General features: G+C 57.1%; 9 non-coding genes across 9 annotated transcripts; all 9 read left to right on the top strand.

Annotated features, from left to right (window-relative positions):
- Positions 1–597: 597 nt before the first annotated feature.
- Positions 598–716, top strand: LOC140412397 (5S ribosomal RNA). Its single transcript, XR_011941593.1, has one exon. It is a non-coding gene; the product is annotated as a 5S ribosomal RNA (ribosomal RNA).
- A 694-nt stretch (positions 717–1,410) lies between these two features.
- Positions 1,411–1,529, top strand: LOC140414012 (5S ribosomal RNA). The gene has a single exon (XR_011943159.1). It is a non-coding gene; the product is annotated as a 5S ribosomal RNA (ribosomal RNA).
- A 690-nt stretch (positions 1,530–2,219) lies between these two features.
- Positions 2,220–2,338, top strand: LOC140413313 (5S ribosomal RNA). Its single transcript, XR_011942486.1, has one exon. It is a non-coding gene; the product is annotated as a 5S ribosomal RNA (ribosomal RNA).
- A 694-nt stretch (positions 2,339–3,032) lies between these two features.
- On the top strand, positions 3,033–3,151 carry LOC140412396 (5S ribosomal RNA). The gene has a single exon (XR_011941592.1). It is a non-coding gene; the product is annotated as a 5S ribosomal RNA (ribosomal RNA).
- Positions 3,152–3,845: 694 nt separating this feature from the next.
- LOC140411871 (5S ribosomal RNA) lies at positions 3,846–3,964 on the top strand. The gene has a single exon (XR_011941081.1). It is a non-coding gene; the product is annotated as a 5S ribosomal RNA (ribosomal RNA).
- A 694-nt stretch (positions 3,965–4,658) lies between these two features.
- On the top strand, positions 4,659–4,777 carry LOC140412394 (5S ribosomal RNA). The gene has a single exon (XR_011941591.1). It is a non-coding gene; the product is annotated as a 5S ribosomal RNA (ribosomal RNA).
- Positions 4,778–5,471: 694 nt separating this feature from the next.
- LOC140412393 (5S ribosomal RNA) lies at positions 5,472–5,590 on the top strand. The gene has a single exon (XR_011941590.1). It is a non-coding gene; the product is annotated as a 5S ribosomal RNA (ribosomal RNA).
- A 690-nt stretch (positions 5,591–6,280) lies between these two features.
- On the top strand, positions 6,281–6,399 carry LOC140412392 (5S ribosomal RNA). Its single transcript, XR_011941589.1, has one exon. It is a non-coding gene; the product is annotated as a 5S ribosomal RNA (ribosomal RNA).
- Positions 6,400–7,093: 694 nt separating this feature from the next.
- On the top strand, positions 7,094–7,212 carry LOC140412391 (5S ribosomal RNA). The gene has a single exon (XR_011941588.1). It is a non-coding gene; the product is annotated as a 5S ribosomal RNA (ribosomal RNA).
- The last annotated feature ends 288 nt before the right edge of the window (positions 7,213–7,500 follow it).

The following is a 7,500-nucleotide window of genomic DNA, read 5'->3' as shown; positions in this document are numbered from 1 at the left end:
CTTGCCTGCGGGCTCAACTCAGGCAGGCGGCTTGGTCGGGCCATTCAGCTGCTGCAGCTTTGCCGGGCCTTTGCAACGCAGCACGGTTGTGTGCCTTGGCGTGCTGCACTTTGATGGGCACGCCAGCTGGCCCGTGTGGCCGCAAGCCAGTGTGTCGGCAAGACGTTCTCTCTCCTAGCCTGAAGGCGCCGCATGAATGCAAGTTGTGGCATTGGGGCTGGTGTGGAAAGCGAAGGAAGAGAGAGCTGGCTTGCATTGCCTGCCTGACCCTTGTGCTGGCTGTGCTGAGAGAAGTGCGCAGCGTTGCAATGTGGAAAGGCAGCAGCGTGCAGGCGGCAGGCTGGTGTGAGGTAGGCGGGGCTTGCAGTTTTCCTTGAGGAGGTGGAGAAGAAAAAAGAGAGCTCGGTGGGGATGGCATGAAGGGGAGCGAGTATCAGGCATATAGGCTAGAATTAGCAGGAGAAGGAGAGAAAGAGGAGGAGAAGTAGAAGTAGAAGTAGAAAAAGAGAGAGAAAAAATTGAAAACAACCGGAAAGAAGAAGTGGCGAGGGTGCTAGGGTGGCCAGCTTGAATAGGCAAGAAGACGGTGCTGCAGATGCCTACGGCCATACTAGTCTGAAAACGCCCGATCTCGTCTGATCTCGGAAGCTAAGCAGACTCAGGCCTGGTTAGTACTTGGATGGGAGACCGCCTGGGAATACCAGGTGCAGTAGGCTTTTGCGGCCAGCAGTGACTGCTCACGCCAAGCACTCTCCACACCAGAGGCAGGCCAACCTTTTGCTGCTCTCTGCGTCCTCGCCATTCCTCCCAACACTTGCCTGCGGGCTCAACTCAGGCAGGCGGCTTGGTCGGGCCATTCAGCTGCTGCAGCTTTGCCGGGCCTTTGCAACGCAGCACGGTTGTGTGCCTTGGCGTGCTGCACTTTGATGGGAACGCCAGCTGGCCCGTGTGGCCGCAAGCCAGTGTGTCGGCAGGACGTTCTCTCTCCTAGCCTGAAGGCGCCGCATGAATGCAAGTTGTGGCATTGGGGCTGGTGTGGAAAGCGAAGGAAGAGAGAGCTGGCTTGCATTGCCTGCCTGACCCTTGTGCTGGCTGTGCTGAGAGAAGTGCGCAGCGTTGCAATGTGGAAAGGCAGCAGCGTGCAGGCGGCAGGCTGGTGTGAGGTAGACGGGGCTTGCAGTTTTCCTTGAGGAGGTGGAGAAGAAAAAAGAGAGCTCGGTGGGGATGGCATGAAGGGGAGCGAGTATCAGGCATATAGGCTAGAATTAGCAGGAGAAGGAGAGAAAGAGGAGGAGAAGTAGAAGTAGAAGTAGAAAAAGAGAGAGAAAAAATTGAAAACAACCGGAAAGAAGAAGTGGCGAGGGTGCTAGGGTGGCCAGCTTGAATAGGCGAGAAGACGGTGCTGCAGATGCCTACGGCCATACTAGTCTGAAAACGCCCGATCTCGTCTGATCTCGGAAGCTAAGCCGACTCAGGCCTGGTTAGTACTTGGATGGGAGACCGCCTGGGAATACCAGGTGCAGTAGGCTTTTGCGGCCAGCAGTGACTGCTCACGCCAAGCACTCTCCACACCAGAGACAGGCCAACCTTTTGCTGCTCTCTGCGTCCTCGCCATTCCTCCCAACACTTGCCTGCGGGCTCAACTCAGGCAGGCGGCTTGGTCGGGCCATTCAGCTGCTGCAGCTTTGCCGGGCCTTTGCAACGCAGCACGGTTGGGTGCCTTGGCGTGCTGCACTTTGATGGGCCCGCCAGCTGGCCCGTGTGGCCGCAAGCCAGTGTGTCGGCAGGACGTTCTCCTAGCCTGAAGGCGCCGCATGAATGCAAGTTGTGGCATTGGGGCTGGTGTGGAAAGCGAAGGAAGAGAGAGCTGGCTTGCATTGCCTGCCTGACCCTTGTGCTGGCTGTGCTGAGAGAAGTGCGCAGCGTTGCAATGTGGAAAGGCAGCAGCGTGCAGGCGGCAGGCTGGTGTGAGGTGGGCGGGGCTTGCAGTTTTCCTTGGGGAGGTGGAGAAGAAAAAAGAGAGCTAGGTGGGGACGGCATGAAGGGGAGCGAGTATCAGGCATATAGGCTAGAATTAGCAGGAGAAGGAGAGAAAGAGGAGGAGAAGTAGAAGTAGAAGTAGAAAAAGAGAGAGAAAAAATTGAAAACAACCGGAAAGAAGAAGTGGCGAGGGTGCTAGGGTGGCCAGCTTGAATAGGCGAGAAGACGGTGCTGCAGATGCCTATGGCCATACTAGTCTGAAAACGCCCGATCTCGTCTGATCTCGGAAGCTAAGCAGACTCAGGCCTGGTTAGTACTTGGATGGGAGACCGCCTGGGAATACCAGGTGCAGTAGGCTTTTGCGGCCAGCAGTGACTGCTCACGCCAAGCACTCTCCACACCAGAGGCAGGCCAACCTTTTGCTGCTCTCTGCGTCCTCGCCATTCCTCCCAACACTTGCCTGCGGGCTCAACTCAGGCAGGCGGCTTGGTCGGGCCATTCAGCTGCTGCAGCTTTGCCGGGCCTTTGCAACGCAGCACGGTTGTGTGCCTTGGCGTGCTGCACTTTGATGGGCACGCCAGCTGGCCCGTGTGGCCGCAAGCCAGTGTGTCGGCAAGACGTTCTCTCTCCTAGCCTGAAGGCGCCGCATGAATGCAAGTTGTGGCATTGGGGCTGGTGTGGAAAGCGAAGGAAGAGAGAGCTGGCTTGCATTGCCTGCCTGACCCTTGTGCTGGCTGTGCTGAGAGAAGTGCGCAGCGTTGCAATGTGGAAAGGCAGCAGCGTGCAGGCGGCAGGCTGGTGTGAGGTAGGCGGGGCTTGCAGTTTTCCTTGAGGAGGTGGAGAAGAAAAAAGAGAGCTCGGTGGGGATGGCATGAAGGGGAGCGAGTATCAGGCATATAGGCTAGAATTAGCAGGAGAAGGAGAGAAAGAGGAGGAGAAGTAGAAGTAGAAGTAGAAAAAGAGAGAGAAAAAATTGAAAACAACCGGAAAGAAGAAGTGGCGAGGGTGCTAGGGTGGCCAGCTTGAATAGGCGAGAAGACGGTGCTGCAGATGCCTACGGCCATACTAGTCTGAAAACGCCCGATCTCGTCTGATCTCGGAAGCTAAGCAGACTCAGGCCTGGTTAGTACTTGGATGGGAGACCGCCTGGGAATACCAGGTGCAGTAGGCTTTTGCGGCCAGCAGAGACTGCTCACGCCAAGCACTCTCCACACCAGAGGCAGGCCAACCTTTTGCTGCTCTCTGCGTCCTCGCCATTCCTCCCAACACTTGCCTGCGGGCTCAACTCAGGCAGGCGGCTTGGTCGGGCCATTCAGCTGCTGCAGCTTTGCCGGGCCTTTGCAACGCAGCACGGTTGTGTGCCTTGGCGTGCTGCACTTTGATGGGCACGCCAGCTGGCCCGTGTGGCCGCAAGCCAGTGTGTCGGCAGGACGTTCTCTCTCCTAGCCTGAAGGCGCCGCATGAATGCAAGTTGTGGCATTGGGGCTGGTGTGGAAAGCGAAGGAAGAGAGAGCTGGCTTGCATTGCCTGCCTGACCCTTGTGCTGGCTGTGCTGAGAGAAGTGCGCAGCGTTGCAATGTGGAAAGGCAGCAGCGTGCAGGCGGCAGGCTGGTGTGAGGTGGGCGGGGCTTGCAGTTTTCCTTGGGGAGGTGGAGAAGAAAAAAGAGAGCTAGGTGGGGACGGCATGAAGGGGAGCGAGTATCAGGCATATAGGCTAGAATTAGCAGGAGAAGGAGAGAAAGAGGAGGAGAAGTAGAAGTAGAAGTAGAAAAAGAGAGAGAAAAAATTGAAAACAACCGGAAAGAAGAAGTGGCGAGGGTGCTAGGGTGGCCAACTTGAATAGGCGAGAAGACGGTGCTGCAGATGCCTACGGCCATACTAGTCTGAAAACGCCCGATCTCGTCTGATCTCGGAAGCTAAGCAGACTTAGGCCTGGTTAGTACTTGGATGGGAGACCGCCTGGGAATACCAGGTGCAGTAGGCTTTTGCGGCCAGCAGAGACTGCTCACGCCAAGCACTCTCCACACCAGAGGCAGGCCAACCTTTTGCTGCTCTCTGCGTCCTCGCCATTCCTCCCAACACTTGCCTGCGGGCTCAACTCAGGCAGGCGGCTTGGTCGGGCCATTCAGCTGCTGCAGCTTTGCCGGGCCTTTGCAACGCAGCACGGTTGGGTGCCTTGGCGTGCTGCACTTTGATGGGCCCGCCAGCTGGCCCGTGTGGCCGCAAGCCAGTGTGTCGGCAAGACGTTCTCTCTCCTAGCCTGAAGGCGCCGCATGAATGCAAGTTGTGGCATTGGGGCTGGTGTGGAAAGCGAAGGAAGAGAGAGCTGGCTTGCATTGCCTGCCTGACCCTTGTGCTGGCTGTGCTGAGAGAAGTGCGCAGCGTTGCAATGTGGAAAGGCAGCAGCGTGCAGGCGGCAGGCTGGTGTGAGGTAGGCGGGGCTTGCAGTTTTCCTTGAGGAGGTGGAGAAGAAAAAAGAGAGCTCGGTGGGGATGGCATGAAGGGGAGCGAGTATCAGGCATATAGGCTAGAATTAGCAGGAGAAGGAGAGAAAGAGGAGGAGAAGTAGAAGTAGAAGTAGAAAAAGAGAGAGAAAAAATTGAAAACAACCGGAAAGAAGAAGTGGCGAGGGTGCTAGGGTGGCCAGCTTGAATAGGCAAGAAGACGGTGCTGCAGATGCCTACGGCCATACTAGTCTGAAAACGCCCGATCTCGTCTGATCTCGGAAGCTAAGCAGACTCAGGCCTGGTTAGTACTTGGATGGGAGACCGCCTGGGAATACCAGGTGCAGTAGGCTTTTGCGGCCAGCAGTGACTGCTCACGCCAAGCACTCTCCACACCAGAGGCAGGCCAACCTTTTGCTGCTCTCTGCGTCCTCGCCATTCCTCCCAACACTTGCCTGCGGGCTCAACTCAGGCAGGCGGCTTGGTCGGGCCATTCAGCTGCTGCAGCTTTGCCGGGCCTTTGCAACGCAGCACGGTTGTGTGCCTTGGCGTGCTGCACTTTGATGGGAACGCCAGCTGGCCCGTGTGGCCGCAAGCCAGTGTGTCGGCAGGACGTTCTCTCTCCTAGCCTGAAGGCGCCGCATGAATGCAAGTTGTGGCATTGGGGCTGGTGTGGAAAGCGAAGGAAGAGAGAGCTGGCTTGCATTGCCTGCCTGACCCTTGTGCTGGCTGTGCTGAGAGAAGTGCGCAGCGTTGCAATGTGGAAAGGCAGCAGCGTGCAGGCGGCAGGCTGGTGTGAGGTAGACGGGGCTTGCAGTTTTCCTTGAGGAGGTGGAGAAGAAAAAAGAGAGCTCGGTGGGGATGGCATGAAGGGGAGCGAGTATCAGGCATATAGGCTAGAATTAGCAGGAGAAGGAGAGAAAGAGGAGGAGAAGTAGAAGTAGAAGTAGAAAAAGAGAGAGAAAAAATTGAAAACAACCGGAAAGAAGAAGTGGCGAGGGTGCTAGGGTGGCCAGCTTGAATAGGCGAGAAGACGGTGCTGCAGATGCCTACGGCCATACTAGTCTGAAAACGCCCGATCTCGTCTGATCTCGGAAGCTAAGCAGACTCAGGCCTGGTTAGTACTTGGATGGGAGACCGCCTGGGAATACCAGGTGCAGTAGGCTTTTGCGGCCAGCAGTGACTGCTCACGCCAAGCACTCTCCACACCAGAGACAGGCCAACCTTTTGCTGCTCTCTGCGTCCTCGCCATTCCTCCCAACACTTGCCTGCGGGCTCAACTCAGGCAGGCGGCTTGGTCGGGCCATTCAGCTGCTGCAGCTTTGCCGGGCCTTTGCAACGCAGCACGGTTGGGTGCCTTGGCGTGCTGCACTTTGATGGGCCCGCCAGCTGGCCCGTGTGGCCGCAAGCCAGTGTGTCGGCAGGACGTTCTCCTAGCCTGAAGGCGCCGCATGAATGCAAGTTGTGGCATTGGGGCTGGTGTGGAAAGCGAAGGAAGAGAGAGCTGGCTTGCATTGCCTGCCTGACCCTTGTGCTGGCTGTGCTGAGAGAAGTGCGCAGCGTTGCAATGTGGAAAGGCAGCAGCGTGCAGGCGGCAGGCTGGTGTGAGGTGGGCGGGGCTTGCAGTTTTCCTTGGGGAGGTGGAGAAGAAAAAAGAGAGCTAGGTGGGGACGGCATGAAGGGGAGCGAGTATCAGGCATATAGGCTAGAATTAGCAGGAGAAGGAGAGAAAGAGGAGGAGAAGTAGAAGTAGAAGTAGAAAAAGAGAGAGAAAAAATTGAAAACAACCGGAAAGAAGAAGTGGCGAGGGTGCTAGGGTGGCCAGCTTGAATAGGCGAGAAGACGGTGCTGCAGATGCCTACGGCCATACTAGTCTGAAAACGCCCGATCTCGTCTGATCTCGGAAGCTAAGCAGACTCAGGCCTGGTTAGTACTTGGATGGGAGACCGCCTGGGAATACCAGGTGCAGTAGGCTTTTGCGGCCAGCAGTGACTGCTCACGCCAAGCACTCTCCACACCAGAGGCAGGCCAACCTTTTGCTGCTCTCTGCGTCCTCGCCATTCCTCCCAACACTTGCCTGCGGGCTCAACTCAGGCAGGCGGCTTGGTCGGGCCATTCAGCTGCTGCAGCTTTGCCGGGCCTTTGCAACGCAGCACGGTTGTGTGCCTTGGCGTGCTGCACTTTGATGGGCACGCCAGCTGGCCCGTGTGGCCGCAAGCCAGTGTGTCGGCAAGACGTTCTCTCTCCTAGCCTGAAGGCGCCGCATGAATGCAAGTTGTGGCATTGGGGCTGGTGTGGAAAGCGAAGGAAGAGAGAGCTGGCTTGCATTGCCTGCCTGACCCTTGTGCTGGCTGTGCTGAGAGAAGTGCGCAGCGTTGCAATGTGGAAAGGCAGCAGCGTGCAGGCGGCAGGCTGGTGTGAGGTAGGCGGGGCTTGCAGTTTTCCTTGAGGAGGTGGAGAAGAAAAAAGAGAGCTCGGTGGGGATGGCATGAAGGGGAGCGAGTATCAGGCATATAGGCTAGAATTAGCAGGAGAAGGAGAGAAAGAGGAGGAGAAGTAGAAGTAGAAGTAGAAAAAGAGAGAGAAAAAATTGAAAACAACCGGAAAGAAGAAGTGGCGAGGGTGCTAGGGTGGCCAGCTTGAATAGGCGAGAAGACGGTGCTGCAGATGCCTACGGCCATACTAGTCTGAAAACGCCCGATCTCGTCTGATCTCGGAAGCTAAGCAGACTCAGGCCTGGTTAGTACTTGGATGGGAGACCGCCTGGGAATACCAGGTGCAGTAGGCTTTTGCGGCCAGCAGAGACTGCTCACGCCAAGCACTCTCCACACCAGAGGCAGGCCAACCTTTTGCTGCTCTCTGCGTCCTCGCCATTCCTCCCAACACTTGCCTGCGGGCTCAACTCAGGCAGGCGGCTTGGTCGGGCCATTCAGCTGCTGCAGCTTTGCCGGGCCTTTGCAACGCAGCACGGTTGTGTGCCTTGGCGTGCTGCACTTTGATGGGCACGCCAGCTGGCCCGTGTGGCCGCAAGCCAGTGTGTCGGCAGGACGTTCTCTCTCCTAGCCTGAAGGCGCCG

Source organism: Scyliorhinus torazame, chromosome 4 (assembly GCF_047496885.1).
Source record: "Scyliorhinus torazame isolate Kashiwa2021f chromosome 4, sScyTor2.1, whole genome shotgun sequence".
In the NCBI taxonomy this organism is placed as follows: Eukaryota; Metazoa; Chordata; class Chondrichthyes; order Carcharhiniformes; family Scyliorhinidae; genus Scyliorhinus; species Scyliorhinus torazame.
The sequence above is the reverse complement of the archived record's forward strand: the minus strand, read 5'-3'. Positions and strand labels throughout refer to the sequence as shown.